Here is a 23,569-nt window from a genome sequence, read left to right as displayed (position 1 = left end):
CGCACCACACATGTATTATGCCCAGCAGTGAAGGGGTTAATTAGGGAGCTTGTAGGGTTAATTGTATCTTTAGTGTAGTGTAGTAGACAACCTCAAGTATTGATCTAGGCCCATTTTGGTATATTTCATGCCACCATTTCACCGCCAAATGCGATCAAATAAAAAAAAAGTTTAATTTTTCACAATTTTAGGTTCCTCACTGAAATTATTTACAAACAGCTTGTGCAATTATGGCACACATGGTTGTAAATGCTTGACTGGTATCCCTTTGTTCAGAAATAGCAGACTTATATGGCTTTGGCGTTGCTTTTTTGGTAATTAGAAGGCCGCTAAATGACGCTGCACACCACACATGTATTATGCCCAGCAGTGAAGAGGTTAATTAGGGAGCTTGTAGGGTTAATTTTAGCTTTAGTGTAGTGTAGTAGACAACCCAAAGTATTGATCTAGGCCCATTGTCGTATATTTTTAATGCCACCATTTCACCGACAAATGCAATCAAATTTAAAAAAATCCTTCACTTTTTCACAAATTTTTTCACAAACTTTAGATTTCTCACTGAAATTATTTACAAACAGCTTGTGCAATTATAGCAAAAATGGTTGTAAATGCTTCTCTGGGATCCCCTTTGTTCAGAAATAGCAGACATATATGGCTTTGGCGTTGCTTTTTGGCAATCAGAAGGCCGCTAAATGCCGCTGTGAATCACACTTGTATTATGCCCAGCAGTGAAGGAGTTAATTAGGTAGCTTATAGGGAGCTTGCAGGGTTAATTTTAGCTTTAGTGTAGAGATCAGCCTCCCACCTGACACATCCCACCCCTGATCCCTCCCAAACAGCTCTCTAACCCTCCACCTATACCTTATTGTGCGCCATCTTGGGTACTGGCAGATGTTTGCCAGTACCCAGTTTGCAATAAAATATGTTTTTTTTTTTATTTATTAATCTATTTCTATAGTGTAGCTGCCACCCCCTCATTAGCCAACCTCCCACCCCCTCCCAGATCCCTTAGATAACCCCCTCCTCTCTCCCACCTTATACTCAGCTAAATGTAATTGTGCAATAATGAAGCGGTCCCACCCGCCCCCGTGCTCATGCTCGCCCCCCATGCACGCGCATGCCCCTGTGAGTCACCCCACACGCACACGCGGCACCCCGCATGTGATCCCGCCCCTGCAACGAACTTCCCCCATCGATGGCCGCCCTCCCGCCTCCCTGCAATGGCTCCCACCCACCAACGATCGTGGCCATCAATGTCCGATGCAGAGAGGGCCACAGAGTGGCTCTCTCTGCATTGGATGGCTAAAACATGTTATTGCAGGATGCCTCAATATTAAAGCATCACTGCAATAAAATGAAAGCGGCTGGAAGCGATCAGGATCGCTTACACCGCTTGAAAACACCAACGACGTACAGGGTACGTCCTTAGTCATTAAAGACCTTTTTTTGTAAGACATACTTTGCACGTCGTTGGTCGTTAAGGGGTTAATCTGAAATACAAAGAACGTATGGCAATAAAGTCTTTACAAACTAACTATGACATTATCATAAAAAATTCGGATAAGGGCGGTAGCATTGTCATTATGGATAAGGATTTTTACTTCCCACAGACAGCTTTCTGACGGCACAACCTATCCCAATTGGTTCAAGAAGGTATATCTTTAGGTATTTTCAGTTCTAGTGATCTAAATATTCCAGTACCAGAGAATCTGGTTATTTCAATCTTCTATCATGTGCAAAAGTGCACAAAGACTGTGAGCGCCCTCCAGGTAGACCAATAGTCTCTGGCATTGGCTCCCTATTTGAATCTATGGGAGCATGGCTGGAATCCATTCTACAACCTTTAGCCAAGAAACAGTTGAGCTACCTGGAGGACAGCTCACATCTACTCAGAAGTCTAGAGCACATCAAATGGCAGAATGACTTCTCTTGGATGGTGGTAGATATTTCCTCACTGTATACCTGTATTGCCTTGTGTGTTTGTGTTTGTCTGGGGATACCTCATTTTTTTAACTCGATGCAATAAACATATGTTTTAAATTTTTCTCTCAACCGAGTAGTGCCTGCTCCCCTATGTGTTGTTCTCAAAATTAAAATGTGCCTGTATTAAATCTCAGAGAGAGGGTGTTGGTTTGTATTGTGTCATAGAAGCCACCACTATCATCACTATCTGAGAAGCTGTGTTGTTTGAATACTATACTGGTGCACAGGCTGTTACAGGATGTGTGCGTATGTTGCAGAAAAACAGTAATAACTTTTATTAGACGCATTTTTACTAATGGAAGTATGTTGCAAAAATGCTTCTATTTCACATTGAAATTAACACATGCACATTTCAATTTTGACCTTTCTAGTCTTGTGTGTGTATGTATGTATATATATATATATATATATATATATATATATACAGTAGAATCTCAATTAACCGCACCCATGGGGATCGGTATACTCCAGATAAGTGTATTTCCGGTTGCTTGAGAGTCACTATTAAAAATATGTCTAACTAGTTCTATAATGGATCACATGGGCAGGAGCCGGTTAAAGGCACACACTAGACAGGATATACGTATCATATGAGGCTTGTTAAGGGTTAATACTTAACTTAGCGCACACTCCGTGCTCTCCAGAGCACATTAAGTTAAGTATTATAGCTACAGGTGAACTTTTCACCTGTAGCTTGGAAACATTTACATTTGTTTTAACGAAAGCAAATCTAAAATTTTAATGAAAATTCAGTATTCGTTTTAAAAAAAGTGCAGCCAACGAATATTAGGGTGAAAGGCAGAATATAATAAGAATTATTTTGATTTTATTTTTTGATATAGTCTGCTACAAAAGCTATATTTTTTCTATTTCTCTGCGATAATTGCATAAAACTAGTCTCAAAAACACACTTTCTCTTGTTGGGGTCAAGACAGGCTCAGATAGAAATTGACAAATGGAAAGACTTGATTGGAAAGCTAGACTGAAGAGTCATTGACCCAGATTACAAGTTGTGCGTTATGACTTTACCGCTTAAAAAATGTCCTTTAAGTACGGAATGGTCAGCTACTCTGTATTACAAGTTATTCCACTAGCGTTATAGCCTATATCGCAGCAATCCATTCCGCAATCAAAGACTTGTAGTTCTGGATTTTACAAAACAAAAATGTTTCACAAAACTCATAAAAAATATGTTACAAAGTACACTAACACCCATAAACGACATATTAACCCATTAACCGCCACCCCTACAATAAACCTATTAATACCTAATCCGCAGCCCACCCACATCGCGACTACCTAATCCACCATCCCCCAGCATCGCTAACAAATAAACCACCGTCCCCCATATTGCAAATATTAAAATAAACCTATTAACCCCTAAACCGCCGTCCCCCACATCACTACAAAATAAATTTAACTATTAATCCCTAAACCTAACACCCCCTAATTTTAAATTAAAGTTACAATATAACTACCTTAAAATAAATAAAAACTTACCTGTGAAATAAAAAAAATAAGCTTAAACTATAAATAAACCTAACATTTCTATTTAAAAAAATAAAAAACCTATATTACAAAATTTAAAAACCCTAACACTACGGAAAAAACCCAACCTAACATTAAAAAAAATAACAAACTCTAAAATTAAACAAAATAACAAAATCTAGCATTACAGAAAATAGCAAACTCTAAAATTACGCAAAATAGCAAAATCTAACATTACAGAAAATAACAAACGGAATTATCCAAAATAAAAAAAGTTAATACTAATCTAATACCCAGTTTAAAATAAAAAAGGCACCCCAAAATAACAAAAACCCCTAATCTATAAATAAACTACCAATAGCCCTTAAAAGGGCCTTTTGTATGGCATTGTCCTAAAGAAATCAGCTCTTTTATCCCCAAAAAACTAAAGGTTCCCCTAATATTATAACCGCCAAACCCCCCAAAATAAAAATTACTAACAAAATAAAAAAATAATTTACCAATTTCCCTGAAAAGGGCATTTGTATGGGCATTGAGCTCTTTTAGTGACCATTAAAATAAAAAACCCTTATCTATACAAAAAAGCCACCCCAAAAATTAAAAAAAAAATCTAATCACTACCCCAAAATTGGTACTCACCATTCCTGAAGAGCGGCGCTCTATCTGCATCTAGTGCTAAACCATCTTTAATCTTCATCCTGGAGGAGCAGAGGCAGATTGGCGGTGGTGCGGTCTTCCGACATGGAGCAGGATCCTATTTATGTGATCGTCCACCGCACACTGAAGATTCAATGCAAGGTACCCCTTTTATATTGCATTCCTATTGGCTGAAAAATTCAAATCAGCCAATAGGATGAGAGCTGCTTACATCCTATTGGCTGTTAAAATCGCAGGAAGAGGATCCTCCACGTCAGATGACCACGCCGCCTCCGCTCCGCGACACCGGGATGAAGATTGAAGATGCCTGGAAGAAGACCTTTGCCGCCGGACTTCAGTAATGGTGAGTACCTATTTTGGGGTTATTGTAAAGTTTTTTGGGTTTTTTTGTGGTGTTTTTTTTTTTAGATTAGAGCTTTTTTATTTTCATGGGCACTAAAAGAGCTAATTGCCCTTTTAAGGGGCAATGGGTAGATTAGTTTTTTTTTTTAAATTAGGTCTTTTATATTTTGGGGGTTGTACTGTTAGGGGGGATTTTGTATTTTTTGTGTGTAAAAGAGCTGTTTTCTTTAGGGCAATGGCCTGTAAAGGGCCCTTTTAAGGGCTATTGGTAGTTTATTGTTAGATTAGGGGGGGGGTTATTTAAAAATGGGGTATTAGATTAGGAATTCCTTTTTTTTATTATGGATAATTTAATTTGTTATTTTCTGTAATCTTACGTTTTGTTATTTTGTGTAATTTTAGAGTTTACTTTTTGTAATGTAAGGTTTTATTTTTTTTCGTAGTGTTAGGAGTTTTACATTTTTGTACTTATTTTTTTGTTTTTTTTTCAAATAGTAATGTTAGGTTTATTTATAGTAGGTTCTTTTTATTTCACAGGTAAGTTGTTATCTATTTTAAGGAAGTTATTTTGTAACTTTAAATTGAATCAAGTTTTTATTGAACACTTGTCATCTTACATAACACACAACAATGAGAGAAAAACAGAATTTATGCTTACCTGATAAATTACTTTCTCCAACGGTGTGTCCGGTCCACGGCGTCATCCTTACTTGTGGGATATTCTCTTCCCCAACAGGAAATGGCAAAGAGTCCCAGCAAAGCTGGTCACATGATCCCTCCTAGGCTCCGCCCACCCCAGTCATTCGACCGACGGACAGGAGGAAATATATATAGGAGAAATCATATGATACCGTGGTGACTGTAGTTAGAGAAAATAATTCATCAGACCTGATTAAAAAAACCAGGGCGGGCCGTGGACCGGGCACACCGTTGGAGAAAGTAATTTATCAGGTAAGCATAAATTCTGTTTTCTCCAACATTGGTGTGTCCGGTCCACGGCGTCATCCTTACTTGTGGGAACCAATACCAAAGCTTTAGGACACGGATGAAGGGAGGGAGCAAATCAGGTCACCTAAACGGAAGGCACCACAGCTTGCAAAACCTTTCTCCCAAAAATAGCCTCCAAAGAAGCAAAAGTATCAAATTTGTAAAATTTGGCAAAAGTGTGCAGTGAAGACCAAGTCGCTGCCTTACATATCTGGTCAACAGAAGCCTCGTTCTTGAAGGCCCATGTGGAAGCCACAGCCCTAGTGGAGAGAGCTGTGATTCTTTCAGGAGGCTGCCGTCCGGCAGTCTCATAAGCCAAACGGATAATGCTTTTAAGCCAAAAGGAAAGAGAGGTAGAAGTCGCTTTTTGACCTCTCCTTTTACCAGAATAAACAACAAACAAGGATGATGTTTGTCTGAAATCTTTAGTAGCCTCTAAATAGAATTTTAGAGCACGGACAACGTCCAAATTGTGTAACAAACGCTCCTTCTTTGAAACTGGATTCGGACACAAAGAAGGTACAACTATCTCCTGGTTAATATTTTTGTTAGAAACAACTTTAGGAAGAAAACCAGGCTTAGTACGCAAAACCACCTTATCTGCATAAAACACCAGATAAGGAGGAGAACACTGCAGAGCAGATAACTCTGAAACTCTTCTAGCAGAAGAGATTGCAACCAAAAACAAAACTTTCCAAGATAGTAACTTAATATCTACGGAATGTAAAGGTTCAAACGGAACCCCTTGAAGAACTGAAAGAACTAGATTTAGACTCCAGGGAGGAGTCAAAGGTCTGTAAACAGGCTTGATCCTAACCAGAGCCTGAACAAATGCTTGAACATCTGGCACAGCTGCCAGTCTTTTGTGAAGTAAAACAGATAAAGCAGAGATCTGTCCCTTCAGAGAACTTGCAGATAATCCTTTCTCCAAACCTTCTTGTAGAAAGGATAGAATCTTAGGAATTTTTATCTTGTTCCATGGGAATCCTTTAGATTCAATCCAACAGATATATTTTTTCCATATTTTATGGTAAATTTTTCTAGTTACAGGCTTTCTAGCCTGAATCAGAGTATCTATTACAGAATCTGAAAACCCACGCTTTGATAAAATCAAGCGTTCAATCTCCAAGCCGTCAGTTGGAGGGAAACCAGATTCGGATGTTCGAATGGACCCTGAACAAGAAGGTCCTGTCTCAAAGGTAGCTTCCATGGTGGAGCCGATGACATATTCACCAGGTCTGCATACCAAGTCCTGCGTGGCCACGCAGGAGCTATCAAGATCACCGAGGCCCTCTCCTGATTGATCCTGGCTACCAGCCTGGGGATGAGAGGAAACGGTGGGAATACATAAGCTAGGTTGAAGGTCCAAGGTGCTACTAGTGCATCTACTTGAGTCGCCTTGGGATCCCTGGATCTGGACCCGTAGCAAGGAACCTTGAAGTTCTGACGAGACGCCAACAGATCCATGTGTGGAATGCCCCATAATTGAGTTATTTGGGCAAAGATTTCCGGATGGAGTTCCCACTCCCCCGGATGGAATGTCTGACGACTCAGAAAATCCGCTTCCCAATTTTCCACTCCTGGGATGTGGATCGCAGACAAGTGGCAGGAGTGATCCTCCGCCCATTGAATTATCTTGGTCACTTCTTTCATCGCCAGGGAACTCCCTGTTCCCCCCTGATGATTGATATATGCAACGGTCGTCATGTTGTCTGACTGAAACCTTATGAATTTGGCCTTTGCTAGTTGAGGCCAAGCTCTGAGAGCATTGAATATCGCTCTCAGTTCCAGAATGTTTATCGGGAGAAGAGACTCTACCCGAGACCATAGACCCTGAGCTTTCAGGGATTCCCAGACTGCGCCCCAGCCCACTAGGCTGGCGTCGGTCGTGACAATGACCCACTCTGGTCTGCGGAAGCTCATTCCCTGTGACAGATTGTCCAGGGTCAGCCACCAACGGAGTGAATCTCTGGTCTTTTGATCTACTTGAATCGTCGGAGACAAGTCTGTATAATCCCCATTCCACTGTCTGAGCATGCACAGTTGTAATGGTCTTAGATGAATTCGTGCAAAAGGAACTATGTCCATTGTTGCAACCATCAATCCTATTACTTCCATGCACTGCGCTATGGAAGGACGAGGAACAGAATGAAGTACTTGACAAGAGCTTAGAAATTTTGATTTTCTGACCTCTGTCAGAAAAAACCTCATTTCTAAGGAATATATTATTGTTCCCTTTTCTTTGTTCACCTTCCATCCGTGAGATCTGAGAAAGGCTAGGACGATGTCCGTATGAGCCCTTGCTTTTGACAGGGACGACGCTTGAATCAGGATGTCGTCCAAGTAAGGTACTACTGCAATGCCCCTTGGTCTTAGAACCGCTAGAAGGGACCCTAGTACCTTTGTGAAAATCCTTGGAGCAGTGGCTAATCCGAATGGAAGTGCCACAAACTGGTAATGCTTGTCCAGAAAAGCGAACCTTAGGAACTGATGATGTTCCTTGTGGATAGGAATATGTAGGTACGCATCCTTTAAATCCACGGTAGTCATAAATTGATTTTCCTGGATAGTAGGTAGGATCGTTCGAATAGTTTCCATTTTGAACGATGATACCCTGAGAAATTTGTTTAGGATCTTTAGATCCAAAATTGGTCTGTATGTTCCCTCTTTTTTGGGAACTATGAACAGATTGGAATAAAATCCCATTCCTTGTTCTCTTATTGGAACTGGATGTATCACTCCCATCTTTAACAGGTCTTCTACACAATGTAAGAATGCCTGTCTCTTTATTTGGTTTGAAGATAATTGAGACCTGTGGAACCTTCCCCTTGGGGGTAGTTCCTTGAATTCCAGGAGATAACCTTGAGAAACTATTTCTAGCGCCCAAGGATCCTGAACATCTCTTGCCCAAGCCTGAGCAAAGAGAGAAAGTCTGCCCCCCACTAGATCCGGTCCCGGATCGGGGGCTATCCCTTCATGCTGTTTTGGTAGCAGTGGTAGGCTTCTTGGCCTGCTTACCCTTGTTCCAGCCTTGCATTGGTTTCCAGGCTGGTTTGGGTTGTGAAGTATTACCCTCTTGCTTAGAGGATACAGAATTAGAGACTGGTCCGTTTCTGCGAAAGGGACGAAAATTAGGCTTATTTTTAGCCTTAAAAGACCTATCCTGTGGGAGGGCGTGGCCCTTTCCCCCAGTGATGTCTGAAATAATCTCTTTCAAATCAGGTCCAAATAATGTTTTACCTTTGAAAGGAATGTTAAGCAATTTTGTCTTGGAAGACACATCCGCTGACCAAGACTTTAGCCAAAGCGCTCTGCGCGCCACGACAGCAAACCCTGAATTTTTCGCCGCTAATCTAGCTAATTGCAAAGCAGCATCTAAAACAAAAGAGTTAGCCAATTTAAGTGCTTGAACTCTGTCCATAACCTCCTCATACGAAGATTCTTTACTGAGCGATTTTTCTAGTTCCTCGAACCAGAAACACGCTGCCGTAGTGACAGGAACAATGCATGAAATTGGTTGTAGAAGGTAACCTTGCTGTACAAAAATCTTTTTAAGCAAACCCTCTAATTTCTTATCCATAGGATCTTTGAAAGCACAACTATCTTCGATAGGAATAGTAGTTTGTTTAGAGTAGAAACCGCCCCCTCGACCTTGGGGACTGTCTGCCATAAGTCCTTTCTGGGGTCGACTATAGGAAATAATTTCTTAAATATAGGGGGGGGGGGGAACAAAAGGTATGCCGGGCCTTTCCCACTCTTTATTTACTATGTCCGCCACCCGCTTGGGTATAGGAAAAGCGTCGGGGGGCACCGGAACCTCTAGGAACTTGTCCATCTTACATAATTTCTCTGGAATGACCAAATTGTCACAATCATCCAGAGTAGATAACACCTCCTTAAGCAGTGCGCGGAGATGTTCTAATTTAAATTTAAATGTCACAACATCAGGTTCAGCTTGATGAGAAATTTTTCCTGAATCTGAAATTTCTCCATCAGACAAAACCTCCCTCATGGCTCCTTGAGATTGGTGTGAGGGTATGTCAGAACAGTTATCATCAGCGTCCTCTTGCTCTTCAGTGTTTAAAACAGAGCAATCGCGCTTTCTCTGATAAGTAGGCATTTTGGATAAAAGATTCGCTATGGAGTTATCCATTACAGCCGTTAATTGTTGCATGGTAATAAGTATTGGCGCACTAGATGTACTAGGGGCCTCCTGTGTTGGCATAACTGGTGTAGACACAGTAGGGGATGATGTAGTATCATGTTTACTCCCCTCATTTGAGGAATCATCTTGGGCAATATCATTATCTGTGGCATTACTGTCCTTACTTTGTTTGGACACTATGGCACAATTATCACATAAATTTAAATGGGGAGACACATTGGCTTTCATACATATAGAACATAGCTTAACTGATGGTACAGACATGTCAAACAGGCTTAAACTTGTCAACAAAGCACAAAAAACGTTTTAAAATAAAACCGTTACTGTCACTTTAAATTTCAAACTGAAAACACTTTATTACTGAATATGTGAAAAAGTATGAAGGAATTGTTCAAAATTCACTAAAATTTCACCACAGTGTCTTAAAGCATTAAAAGTATTGCACGCCAAATTTCAGAGCTTTAACCCTTAAATTAAGAGCCGTTTTTACATTTAACCCCAGCTATATGCTTTGCTAAGACCCAACCAAGCCCAGAGGGGAATACGATACCAAATGATGCCTTCTATAAGCTTTTTCAGTGATTCTTAGCTCCTGACACATGCATCTGCATGCCTTGCTCTCCAAAAACAACTGCGCATTAATGGCGCGAAAATGAGGCTCTGTCTATAACTAGAAAGGCCCCCATCTGAAAAAGGTGTGCCTGCCGTTTTTCTAAACGTTCCCCAAGATTATAATACCAATTATTAGTTAGAATCTGCATAATATGCCTAGTAAAGCAATCGTTTTAGCCCAGAAAAATGTCTACCAGTTTTTAAGCCCTTTTTGAAGCCCTTTATTCTTTTATGTTTAACTAAGAAAATGGCTTACCGGTCCCCATGAGGGGAAATGACAGCCTTCCAGCATTACTTGGTCTTGTTAGAAATATGGCTAGTCATACCTTAAGCAGAAAAGTCTGCTAACTGTTTCCCCCAACTGAAGTTACTTCATCTCAACAGTCCTGTGTGGAAACAGCAATCGATTTTAGTTACTGTCTGCTAAAATCATCTTCCTCTTACAAACAGAAATCTTCATCCTTTTCTGTTTCAGAGTAAATAGTACATACCAGCACTATTTTAAAATAACAAACACTTGATAGAAGAATAAAACTACATTTAAACACCAAAAAACTCTTAACCATCTCCGTGGAGATGTTGCCTGTGCAACGGCAAAGAGAATGACTGGGGTGGGCGGAGCCTAGGAGGGATCATGTGACCAGCTTTGCTGGGACTCTTTGCCATTTCCTGTTGGGGAAGAGAATATCCCACAAGTAAGGATGACGCCGTGGACCGGACACACCAATGTTGGAGAAACTAGCAATTACATTGAATGATAACAGTCCTTCAACAATGTTCACTATTCATAAATCATAGAAGTTATCCTAAATACATTTTCAAAATATGACATCCTTCCAAACTAGAATCTTTAGTGAGTTTGCATAACTGCATCTCAAGTGTTCCATATTTAATAATAATTAAGCTATGCCCTAACTTGTGAGTATAACATATTAAACAATTGTAACAAACAATCTGGTCCACTGTACACCTCTTTCATCTGACATATTTTTAAAAAGTCTCATCATACTTTTATAATTATACAATATCCACCCTTTATACTCAAAAATATCATCCGCTCAGAGGGAAATATTATCTCTTGTCTCTTCAACCAAAACGGAAATTCCATCCTTATAAATTTAATGCTGAACTATATAGCCTTGTCATTATTATTATTATTATTCTTTATTTATAAAGCGCCAACAGATTCCGCAGCGCTGTTCATAGGTAACAAAGATAAAAGGACAGTACAATATGAGACACCAGACAAAATTTAACAAACAAATACAGAAGGAATTGGGAGCCCTGTTCCCGTGGGAATTTACAATCTAAATGGGTAGGAGGGTGAGAAACAGGAGGTGGGGACTGCAAAGGTGGGAATGATGTTAGTGTGAAGTTAGATGAGAGCAACTATTAGGCAAGTGGAATTCATTAGTTACTGATTTGGTTATAGGCTTCCCTGAACAAGAAGGTCTTTAGGGAGCGTTTAAAGGAGGAGAGGTTGGGGGAAAGTTTGACAGCACGAGGAAGTGCGTTCCAGAGGGTTGGTGCCGCACGAGAGAAGTCCTGTAGTCTAGCATGAGAGGAGGTGATGGTAGAAGAGGCAAGGAGTAGATCGTTGTTGGATCTTGGGGGACGGGCTGGAGTATATTTGTTGATGAGTGAGGACAGGTATGGGGGGGCTGCATTGGTAAGGGCTTTGTAGGTCAAAGTGAGAATTTTGAATTTAATTCTGCTGTGAATGGGGAGCCAGTAAAGGGATTCACAGAGGGGTGTGGAAGATACAGAGCGTCGGGAGAGGTGGATTAGCCTAGCAGAGGCATTTAGGATGGATTGAAAGGGGGAGAGGCGGGAGAGAGGAAGGCCAGTTAGTAGGTTGTTACAGTAGTCAAGCCGGGAAACTACTAGGGAATGGATTAGCTGTTTAGTAGTTTCAGCACTCAGAAAAGGACGAATTTAGGAGATTTTGGTTTGCGACAAGATGAAGAGAGCGATTGGATGTGGGGTATGAAGGACAGATTGGAGTCGCTCCAAGGCAGCAGACTTGGGGTGATGGGGAGATAGTGGTGTCACCGACAGTGATAGTAAAGTTAGAAACTGGAGTAGAATTAGTTGGGGGGATTAGAAGAAGCTCAGTCTTGGACATGTTGATTTTTAGGTGGTGAGAGGCCATCCAGGAAGAAATGCCAGATAAGCAGCCGCTGATGTGGGAAAGGACAGAATGAGAGAGTGCAGGGGTGGATAGGTAGATCTGAATATCATCAGCATAGAGGTGATAGTTGAAGCCATAGCTACTAATAAGTTTACCCAGTGAGGAAGTATAAATAGAGAAGAGTAGAGGGCCTAGAACAGAGCTTTGAGGTACTCCAACAGACAGAGGCAGTGGAGAGGATGAGTCACCAGCAAATGAGACAGAAAAGGACCTATTAGAGAGATAAGAGTGGATTCAGGAGAGGGCAATGTCACAGAGCCCAAGGGAGCTGAGAGTTCATAGGATGGTCAACAGTGTCAAAGGCAGCATACAGGTCAAGTAAGATAAGTATAGAATAGTGGCCATTGTTTTTAGCAGAAAGAAGATCATTAGTAACCTTGGTGAGGGCAGTCTCAGTTGAGTGTTGGGGACGGAAGCCAGATTGCAGGGGGTCAACCAATGAGTTAGAGGATAGGAAGTGTGTTAGGCGATCGAAAACTAGTTTTTCCAGGACTTTAGAAGCTAGCGGAAGTAGTGATATGGGGCGTTAGTTTGCAGGAGAATTGGGGTTGAGGGAGGGTTTTTTGAGGATGGGGGTGACCTTTGCATGTTTGAAGGATGATGGAAATGAACCAGTAGTAAGGGATCGGTTGAATATGTGAGTAAGAGCTGGGGTGAGGGTAGAGGACAGAGAGGGTATTAGATGTGAAGGGATAGGGTCAAGGGGGCATGTAGTGAGGTGTGAGGAAGATATTAGGGAACTCACTTCATTCTCAGTGGTTGGGGGGAAGGTACTGAGAGTGTTGGAGGGGGTGACCGGGGGCGGAGATGAAAGGTTGCAGTCTTGTGGTGGGATGTTGCTTCTGATGGTACGTGTTTTGTTGAAAAAGTAATCTGCCAAGTCTTGAGCACTAAAGTCAGATGAGGGGGGTGGTGCAGGTGGATAGAGGAGAGTGTTGAAAGTGGAGGAGACGTTTAGGGTTTGAGGAGTGAGAAGATATGAGAGAAGAGAAGTAGTTTTGCTTGGCTAAGTGAAGGGCAGAGGAGTAAGAATAAAGAATGAACTTATAGTGTAGGAAATCGGGTTCAGAGCGGGATTTCCTCCAGGCACGTTCAGCAGCACGGGAGCATTTTTGTAGATAGCGTGTTTGTTGAGAGTGCCAGGGCTGGAGCTGACGACGTGGGGTTTTGCGTATTTGTGGAGGAGCAAGGGTGTTGAGTGCAGAGGAGAGAGTATTGTTATAGTGGTTTGTAGTAAGGTCAGGGCAGGATACCGTGGAAGTGTGGGGAAGGCGTTTTTGACTAAGGTTAGAAAGTTGGAGAGGATCCACAGTGTGCAGATTTCTACAGGTGCGGAGGCGGGGGGTAGAAATAGGTTTAGCCTGTACATTGAGATTATAGGTGAGCAGATGGTGGTCTGAGATGGGAAATGGGCGATAGGTGACATCAGAAGGGGAGCAGAGGTAGGAGAATACCAGATCAAGAGAGTGTCCGTCACGGTGAGTAGGGAACAGGTTGGATTGTGAAAGACTAAAGGATTTTGTGAGTGAGAGAAGTTTAGAGGCAGCAGGGGTAGATGGGTTATCAATGGGGATGTTGAAGTCCCCTAAGATTAGAGCAGGTGTATTTGTAGAGAGAAAGTGAGAAAGCCAGGCAGCAAAGTTGTTGAGGAATTGGGAGGTTGGTCCAGGGGGGCGATAGATAACTGCCACCTTGAGGGAGAGGGGGGAGAAAATGCAGATGCAATGGACTTCAAAGGAGGAGAAGGAGAGAGATGGATGAGGATGGAGGTGCTGATAGGAGCAGGAAGGGGACAGTAAGATTTCAACACTGCCACCATGTCTCTCACCTGGCCTAGGTGTGTGGCTAAAGTGGAGACCGCCGTGCGTTAGAGCAGCAATGGAAGCAGTGTCAGAGGAAGAAAGCCAGGTTTCAGTAATTGCTAGTAATTGCTAGTTTGTTACAGACAGAGCGTGCATTCCAGAGGGCACAAGAAAAGAGAGGGGATAAGTGCTGTGGGTTAATGGAGATGGGATTGTTGGGATCGCGGGACCTTGAGATTGTATTGTGGGGGACTGAGCGAGAGTGTATGAGTGTGGTGATTGCTGCAGGGCCAGGGTTAGGAGAGATGTCACCAGAAGCAAGCAGTAGTAGCAGTGAGAGTGACAGAAGGTGAGAGTGAGACTTGTAGGAGCGGGTATGACTAGACACAGGAGAGTAAGATGGGGAAGTGTTTCTAAGGAAACAGAGTAGTTCATGAGAGGACAGCATAGGGGATGAGAGGAGGGAGGGAGAGATAAGGATAGTGGGGGATTATTGATGTTATAAGGGCATGTAGTGAGTTTTAGGAAGATGGCAGACAGAAAGATCAGAAAGGACATAGAGAGCATTGTGCAGGTGTACAGTTAGTAAGGATTACCTGTTAGTGGCGTCTGCAGTTTCCCCTCCAGTTTCTAAACTCCATTTCTTAACTCGGCCACTTATAATTCAGAGCCACTGTGAATTTCAGAGCCAAGGCATCAGAGCCAGCTCTCAGCTGTATATAGTAGTACAATTAGGGTTGGAATGATTTGATTCAAGGCAGCTGTGTTACAAGTAGTTAGGAAGACTGGAGTTACACACTTGTAAATTAGATGGGGGGGGGTGAGCAAATGGCTGGGGGATGTACACAGAAATTATACAATGGAGCTGATAACAATTATACAGAAAAAGTCATAAATTCAGACATCAGAGGAAATGCATAACAACCAGGGCATGAAATGCAGAGAAAGAAATGCATACCAGTATATTGAAAAAATATTAAAGGGACGTGGGATAACAACCAGGGCATGAAATGCAGAGAAAGAAATGCATACCAGTATATTGAAAAAACATTAAAGGGATGTGGGATAACAACCAGGGCATGAAATGCAGAGAAAGAAATGCATACCAGTTATGTAGAATCAAATAGAGCCAAACTCTACCAAAGGTCTCCACTGAGCCCTGGAGATGTGGCGCTACCTCGTACATCTTAAATATGATTTTAAGTCTCCCTAACACCTCCGTCCAATCTGGTGCTCCTACTTTCCAGTGTTTGGCAATAGCTATTCGAGTGACCGTACAAACAATCCTTATAAATGTGTTTATATGTGTGTTGAATTTTGAATGCCTGTCATTCAGTAGAGCCTGTTTCGGGGTTAGTGTCACTTGCTCCTCCAGAACAGTAGTCAATACCCAGAGAGATCCATCCAGACTCTTTGCACTATGGGACATGTCCACCACATATGACAGTATGTGCCTGGTGCCAAACAACCTTTGAAAATGTTCCTAGAGCCTCCTCTAATCATGTGTGCCATTTTCAAGGGGGTCAAATATCAATGAAACATAGTTTTAATACAATTCTCCCTTAAATCAGCGCTAAGGCGACCTCTGCATGAATTAAAAAAGAGTTTATTCCATCTAGTTAGATCTAATTCCTCATCCAAATCCCCATCCCATCGAAGTAAAGTGGGAGAATTGGATGATAAAGCTATTTGCTGTGTGGAGAGATATAGCTGGGAGACCACTTGTTTTTGTCTTTGAGTGGCACTGCAAAACCTCTCAAAAGGAGTCTTAGGTTTAAATTCTCGGATAGAACTAATATATGTAGAAATAACTGATGCTATTTGTAGATACAAAAACCATGGTAGTGTTGTAGGTTTAAATTTTTGTTGCAGTTGATTAAAGGTTAGTATCTTTTTGTTATCGAGAAAGTCAGCTATAAATCATTGTGAGACCATTTGTCTATCTGTCTACTTGAGTCCATTGGCAACAAGTATTTTACAGGTTTAATTAGGGTGTGAGTGGATAATAAGGTTCCATCTCTGTTGGCCCTATCTATATACTTGATTGTCTGCATAGTAATCGGGTTCTGATAACAATCTACCAACTTGTTTTTCTCTGTTTCACGTAAGATATCATCTTGTGAGTCAAACCCCCCCACAGCGGCTTCTATTTTAGTCCACAGCACATTGTCCTGAGTCCTGCCAAACAAAGAATTTTGAGCCAATCTAGCTGCCAAATAATAATTCACCAGATTAGGAGCTCCCACTCCACATAGCTGTCTGTGACGAGTGAGGATATCCTGAGAGAACCTCGCATGTTTGGAGTCCCTAAGAAATTTATGCAAGTCCGATTGGAAAGTTTTAAGATCTGATTTATCTATTTTAATCGGCAGGGTTCAAAATAAATACAAAAGTCTCGGGAGGATATTCATCTGTAGTGATGACAATCTGCCGTACCAAGAAAAATTAAACGTTCTCCATTTAGTCAAGTCAGATCTTATCGATTTATATATAGGGATGTAATTCGCTTTGTACAGTTGTGTAGAATGTGTTGTTAAGTTTATTCCCAAGTATTTTATTGCATTTTTAACCCATTTAAAGTCAAAGTTAGCTTCTATCAATTTAACAGTGTGTTTCGGAAGGCCCAAGGGAAGTGTCTCACTTTTATCTACATTTAGTTTATAGCCCGAAATATCAGAATATTATTGTAAGATCTTGTATAGATTGGGAAGGGGATATAAGTGGCTTAGTTATTGTTATTAGTACATCATCAGTGAATAAAGTGATTTTGTGATGTATATTCCTTAGTTGTAAACCAGTAATATCAGGGGAATTTCGTATATTTGCGGCCAATGGCTTAATGCATATTGCAAAGAGAAGAGGCGAAAGAGGACAGCCCTGCCTGGTACCATTCAGAATGTCAAAAGTCTTGGATTGATGTCCTATTGCCCTTATATGTGCCGTGGGATTGGAATATAATCCTTGTATTGCTGTCATAAATGATCCCCTAAAACCTAATTCTGTCAACACCATTTTCATGTAAGTCCAGTCCACCCTGTCAAATGCCTTCCCCACGTCCAGAGAGAGGACCAGTTAAAGGCACTTTGTAATGCTGCAAATAGTCAATTATCGTGATCATACGTCTGATGGTATCTGGGGCTTCTCTATTTTTAATAAATCCCACTTGGTCTTGGTGAATAATAGAGGGTAAAATATGCTTAAGACAATTAGCCAATATTTTGATCACAATTTTAATGTCGTGGTTAATAAGTGATATGGGTCTAAAGCTGGAACATTGTGTACTATATTTCCCTTGCTTTGGAATTACAACTATTTTAGCTTGTAGAAGCTCCATAGGTATAGGTTGCCCTTCCATAACATGGTTAGCAAATTTCGACCAAGTGGGGTATTAGAGTCTGTTTAAAAAGTCGGTAGTATTCTCCTGTAAACCCATCAGGCCCAGTGGCTTTTCCAGGTTTTAGATCCTTTACAGCCAAAACTACTTCGGCATGTGTAATTTTAGCATCAAGTCTGTCTCGGTCTACAGTCGTCAAAGGAGTAATTTTAGTTTGTTCTAGAAAGAGGCTAAGAGAGTTGCGTGTATGTTCATTATGTTGTACTTTATTCCCATTATTTGGTTCGCTGTAATATTCAGCGAATGTATCGACTATTTCCTGTGGGTGAGAAGTGGTGTGTCCCTTTGTAGTTTGTATATTCGGAATGGACATTGCTTGGTAAGTATCTCTCATTTTTTTAGCAAGATATTTATCTGGATTATTTGCTTAAATAAAGTAATTTACTTTAAGTCTTTGAGCATTCCTAATTGAATTATCATTTAATAGTTGTAATAAAGCCTGCCATCTTTGTTGCAGTTTTTGAAAAGTAAGTTGTGACTTGGTCTGTTTATGTTCCCTTTCTAAGGTTTCTATCTCACCCTGAAGTTTAATGAGTTGTGAATTAGTCTGTTTCTTATAGGAAGATTTTGCCTTAATTAATAGCCCCCTAACCACTGCCTTATGAGCCACCCAGACAGATATCAGTTACACATCTTAATATGTCTTCTTTAGTAAATGGATTTTTCAGGCACACAGGGTGAAATGACCATTCTTTAAGTCTATTTGGATCCCCAACAGGACTCAACTGAAGTTGTGTGATAGAATGATCTGACCACACACAAGCATGTATGGGGGCCAAGTGTAATATTGGATGTAGGTTTTGGTTTACAAAAATGTAGTCAATCTTAGTATAGCATTTGTGTGCTGAGGAAAAGTATGTAGTAACCGTCATAGTCCCGTACAGTGTCGCCCATGCATCTTGTAGACTATGTGGAGTCAACAATTCCTGAATCTTGTTAGCTATACTCTTTTGTCTGGCTTTTTTCTTAGTCAAATCAGGCTCCGCAATTTGTTCCAATGCCACTCAGTCTATATTAAAATCCCCTGCTAAAATAATTCTCATTTTGGAACAATTCGTAAGTAGGTTGGATATGTGCCTAAAGAAAACTTCCTGTTGTTCATTTGGCGCATATATGTTGTACAATAAAACCTCTGTGCCCTGAATACAACCATGTAGAATAATATATCTACTGTCCCCATCTTTAATTGTGTTCTTGTGCACAAAATTTAGAGAGGAGTGTATCAAAATAGAGACTCCCTTTGTTTTAGTACTTAAAGTAGCATGAAAATGTTGCGTATATTCCCTAGACCAATATTTAGGTATCTGTAATTTAGTAAAGTGAGTCTCCTGAAGATATATAATATTGGCTTTAAGTTTCTTGTATTGGGTTAGGGCCACTCATCTTTTAATGTCTGAATTAAGACCCCTCACATTATGCGAGAGAAGATTAATCTCTAGAGTGGTCAGCATCCCATTTAAAATACATGATCACTCTAACATTAAACATATCTATGTGGCGTAGTATCAGTACACTTATCTGTACATAAAGATCTCTTATAGTTAGTGCCCTAGGCAATTGTATAGCATATAAATTCCAATAACACACTGTCAATTGAATTAGATTATCAATTACTTTGGCAGAACTTAATTTAAGTGGACCCTGGACCAGATAAACATTCAAACAGTAATATAACAAAGATAAACTGTAGTCAACAATCAATATCAAACAATATACAAACATTTGCATAGATATACATTGTGGGTGATGACATTTTCCCTTTCTCTTTCGAGATTAGTATATAACAGTATAGGCGGCTTTAAGGAGCCAAAATAAAACATTAAAGTATTGTCTACTCAGAGGAGCACAAACAGTCCCGTGTCCCCAAATGTGATATTACCTGAACCCAAGTACATTGATAGCACAGTAGTCCTGGAAATAGATCGATAAGTCCATCCATGAAAAAACCTTTCCACCAATCTTCTCCTTGTATTCCATGTATAATCCATCATAGTGAAGATGGTCAGGTTTTAGTCTGCTTCTTATTGGTGACCTTAGTACAGTTTGATTTTTTGGGAGTTTGGCTTGAAATTCTCTCCCCAGCTACTCCCGTCAGGTTAACCTCCGGCGCGATCTCCGGTACTTCGAGGCTGAACATTCTGCAGATCTCAGGAATCTCTTTAGTTGATTTGATTACAGTCATCTTGCCATCCCTGAGTATGTTTAGTGCAAAAGGAAAGCCCTAGTGATATGGGATCTGGTGTTTTTGTAATATAGAAGTTAACGGACGCAATTTATTATGTCTTTGTAATGTTCTTATGCATAGGACTTTGAAGAATTGCACTACATTCTCCTGAAATTTGAATGTGGGGTTTTTCCTGGCTGCATTAATGATCTTCTCTCTGTCAGTGAATTTAAGGAGTTTAACTATTAAATCTCTCGGGGTGAGCCCCCCCCCCAGGTCTCACTCTAAGAGCTCTATGAGCCCTTTCTATCTGGTATTCAGTTTCTTCTGTGTCTGACGTGATGGCTCCAAAAAGTTTTTGGAGAAAGGGAAGTAGATCTGAGAAGTTAACCGATTTCAGTATGCTTTTGAGTCTGATATTAGATCTCCTGTTTCGATTCTCCATGTCCTCCATCTGCTCATGAAGACCTGTTAATTATTGCTGTTGATTCTGCATGGTTTGTGATATTACATAAACATTTTCTGCCAAATCATCTTTATCATTTTCCAATGATTCAACTCTGTTCCCAAGTTCAACCATCTCGTTGGTTAAAGGGACATGCAACCCAAATTTTTTCTTTCATGATTAAGAAAGAGTTTGTAATTTTAAACAACTTTCTAATTTACCTTTATTATCTAATTTGCTTCATTCTCTTGCTATCCTTTGCTAAATAGCACATTTAGATAGGCTCAGTAGCTGCTGATTGGTGGCTGCACATAAGTGACTCGTATGATTGGTTCAACTATGTGCATTGCTATTTCTTCAACAAAGGATACCTAAACAATAACGCAAATTAGATAATAGAAGTAAACTGGAATTTTGTTTGAAATTGTATTCTCTATCTGAATCATGAAAGAAAAATGTTGGATTTAGTGCCCCTTTAAGCTGTTGGTGACATTTGCATGTAAATTATCAATTTTTTCCCACAGCTTCTCAAAGTTGGTAGCAATGTCTTGTTTAGACACCAAAAGATGCAAATCTGCTATAGTTACTGGAGTTTGGTCTGTGAGAGATGTTGTCATACATCTGAGTCAGATTCTTCCTCATTATCCATTAATGTAGCTTCAGGTTGTTTAGTAGATTTAGTCCCTTTAAGATAGGTATTAATGGAGGTTGTTTTAACACCTTTATCTAATTTAATGGGTCTTCTAGTAGACATTGTGGGAAGATAGAGATGTCCTCTGTCAATGTATTGCACACAAAAGCAAAAGGGAGGAGACAGAGAAAGTCCCCCAATTCGTCTGGGTTACTATGGGGCTCTAGTTTATATAAACAGATAGTAAAATTCTTCACCCTCTTATATATAAGCAGTTATGTTTAATTTCTTCAGAGAACTTCCTTTAATGTTTATGAAAAGATATAGATAAATAAGTATATTCCCATGGTGTATATTAGCTGTGTATGGTGTAGGGACACATATCTCAAAGATACTTCTCATTTATTGCTTTTTCCTTCGCAATAGTGCTATGATATTTAGGCTTTTATTCTGTATATTAGACATTGGATGTCTCTTCTATATGTGCAGCCATGTTGTAATCTACACTCTGTTGCAGTGTATAAGTCAATGTTCTTATCGATATTGGTGTTGGAGGAAAAAGTACATATCCCTTTTTATAGCTCTAGCCGGAATCTCTCCTCCATAGCATATGTTCTGTATTCTCCCGATGTCCATTTGACACCGCTCATAACAGCTCAATTTTTCGATGCCTTGCCAGCATCCAGGCTAGTTATTTACACTATGAAAGCTTGCGACGGTGAGCCGCGTGTCAGGCCGCATATGTCAAAATGGCGCCCGCATGCTCAGGTCCAGCTTCTTTAAGGATTCTTGCTTACTTCGCGAGGCTGATCCACAGCATGTAATACTCTGAGACCAGCAAAAATGTGCCCCCTCTGACACCTCCAGCAATCGGCTCCACTTACATCTGGGTATTTAGGCTGTTCACACCTATTTTGCTATTTCATATAACGGAGCTCAGCACTCACACGTCCATTTGCAAGCACTGCTTGGCTCCGCCCCCTATTTTGTAACTTTAAAGGGACATTAAACCCAACATTTTTCTTTCATGATTCAGATAGAGAATACAATTTTAAACATTTCAATTTACTTCTATTATCTAATTTGCTTTATTCTTTAGATTGTTGAAGAAATAGCAATGCACATTGATGAGCCCATCACACGAAGCATCTATGTGCAGCCACCAATCAGCAGCTACTGAGCCTATCTAGATATGTTCTTCAGCAAAGAATATCAAGAGGATGAAGCAAATTAGATAAAAGAAGTAAATTAGAAATTTGTTTAAAATTGCATGTTCTTTCTAAATCACAAAAGAAAAAAATGGGTTTCATGTTCTTTTAATTTAAAGTTAGGGAGTGTTAGGTTTAGTTTGTCGCGATGTGGGCAGCATATTAGGGGTTAATAGGTTTATTTAGGAAATTGCGTTGCTGGGAGTCAGTGGTTTAGAGGTTAATAGATTTATTTAGTGGTGGGGGACGACAGTTTAGAAGTTAAAAAGTTTATTTAGTGTGGGGGACTGGCAGTTTTGAGATTAATATGTTTATTTAATTATAGGAATGTAGGGGGGGGCACTGGTTTACGGGTTAATAGATTTATTTAGTGTTGGAGATGTGGGGGACGGCAGTTTAAGGGTTATTAGACTAGGGGTTTATGTTAGGTTTTTACAAAACTTTCTTTTCTCCATAGACTTCAATGGGGAATGAGAAAATGCAGTAGCGATTTCGCAATAGCAGGTGTTTTTTTCCTACATTTTTTCTCCATTGATCTCTATGGGGTAAAATGTGTATGAGTATGCCAAGTCTGAACTCTGTTATTGTGCGGTATGCGGCTTACCGCACTATGACGCACAACAAAATAAAGTATTAGGGTGATTTGTAATACCGGCGGTATAGAAAAAGGGGTATGGCTCCATTTCGCGCAATATGTATGCTACGGCTATACCGTACAACTTGTAATCTGGGTCATTGCCCCTTACTAGAGATAACCCTCCACCTAATTCTCTATTATCTTATTGTAGTAACAAGAATCATATAGTCTGGGGTCTTCTGTTAAATTGGCAATTCTATTTAAGGTGGTTGTATAGTTTATTCTATAGTGTTTGATGAGTTTTATCATTCCCTACATTGATTAAAGTATGTGTTTTAGGGGAGGTCCAAGAGTGGCCTCATAAAGGCAGATGATAAATAAGATATAAACTAGAGGTTCTGACATTGTGCTATCATTGTTATGTTATACTATTGTGATTTTCTTTGTATTGTTGAAACTAATGCTTTTTGTCTTTGTCTTTAAACCTCTGTAAAAATATGAAATAATAATTAAAAAAAAACTAAGTACACTACTTTTTTTCCTTTATTTTGTTCCCTTTTCCTGTAATTTAACTCTGAAAATGATTGGTTTTCTAAATTCCACTGAGTTTGTATAAAGTAACGGGAGCCACCATGTTTGAAATTAAGTTGACCCTTACACATTTCCCCAGCTGAAGACAATTAGGGACAGATATAAAAGAGGCAATAAAAGAGACTGCCCAAAAAGGATTCCAAACAGCTTTGTTTGCACAGAGATAAATAGAAGACTAGGTCAAACATGGTGGTGCCCATTACTTTATAGAAACTAAAGTAATTTATAGAAACTAAACCTTTACACTTATATTTTCAATATTTAAACAACTAATATAATTATAAAAATAAATCTACATATTATTCTAAGGATAATCTTTGCTTTGAATACAT

At 40.1% G+C, this 23,569-nt stretch overlaps 1 protein-coding gene across 1 annotated transcript in view; it reads right to left on the bottom strand.

Moving 5' to 3' along the window:
- Window positions 1-23,569, bottom strand: part of ZNF366 (zinc finger protein 366) — a 107,113-nt gene that overhangs the window by 45,777 nt on the left and 37,767 nt on the right. The gene's annotated exons all lie outside the window — the stretch shown is intronic.

This window comes from Bombina bombina, chromosome 2 (genome assembly GCF_027579735.1).
Source record: "Bombina bombina isolate aBomBom1 chromosome 2, aBomBom1.pri, whole genome shotgun sequence".
Classification (NCBI taxonomy): Eukaryota; Metazoa; Chordata; class Amphibia; order Anura; family Bombinatoridae; genus Bombina; species Bombina bombina.
This window is presented reverse-complemented; position numbering and strand designations above follow the sequence as displayed.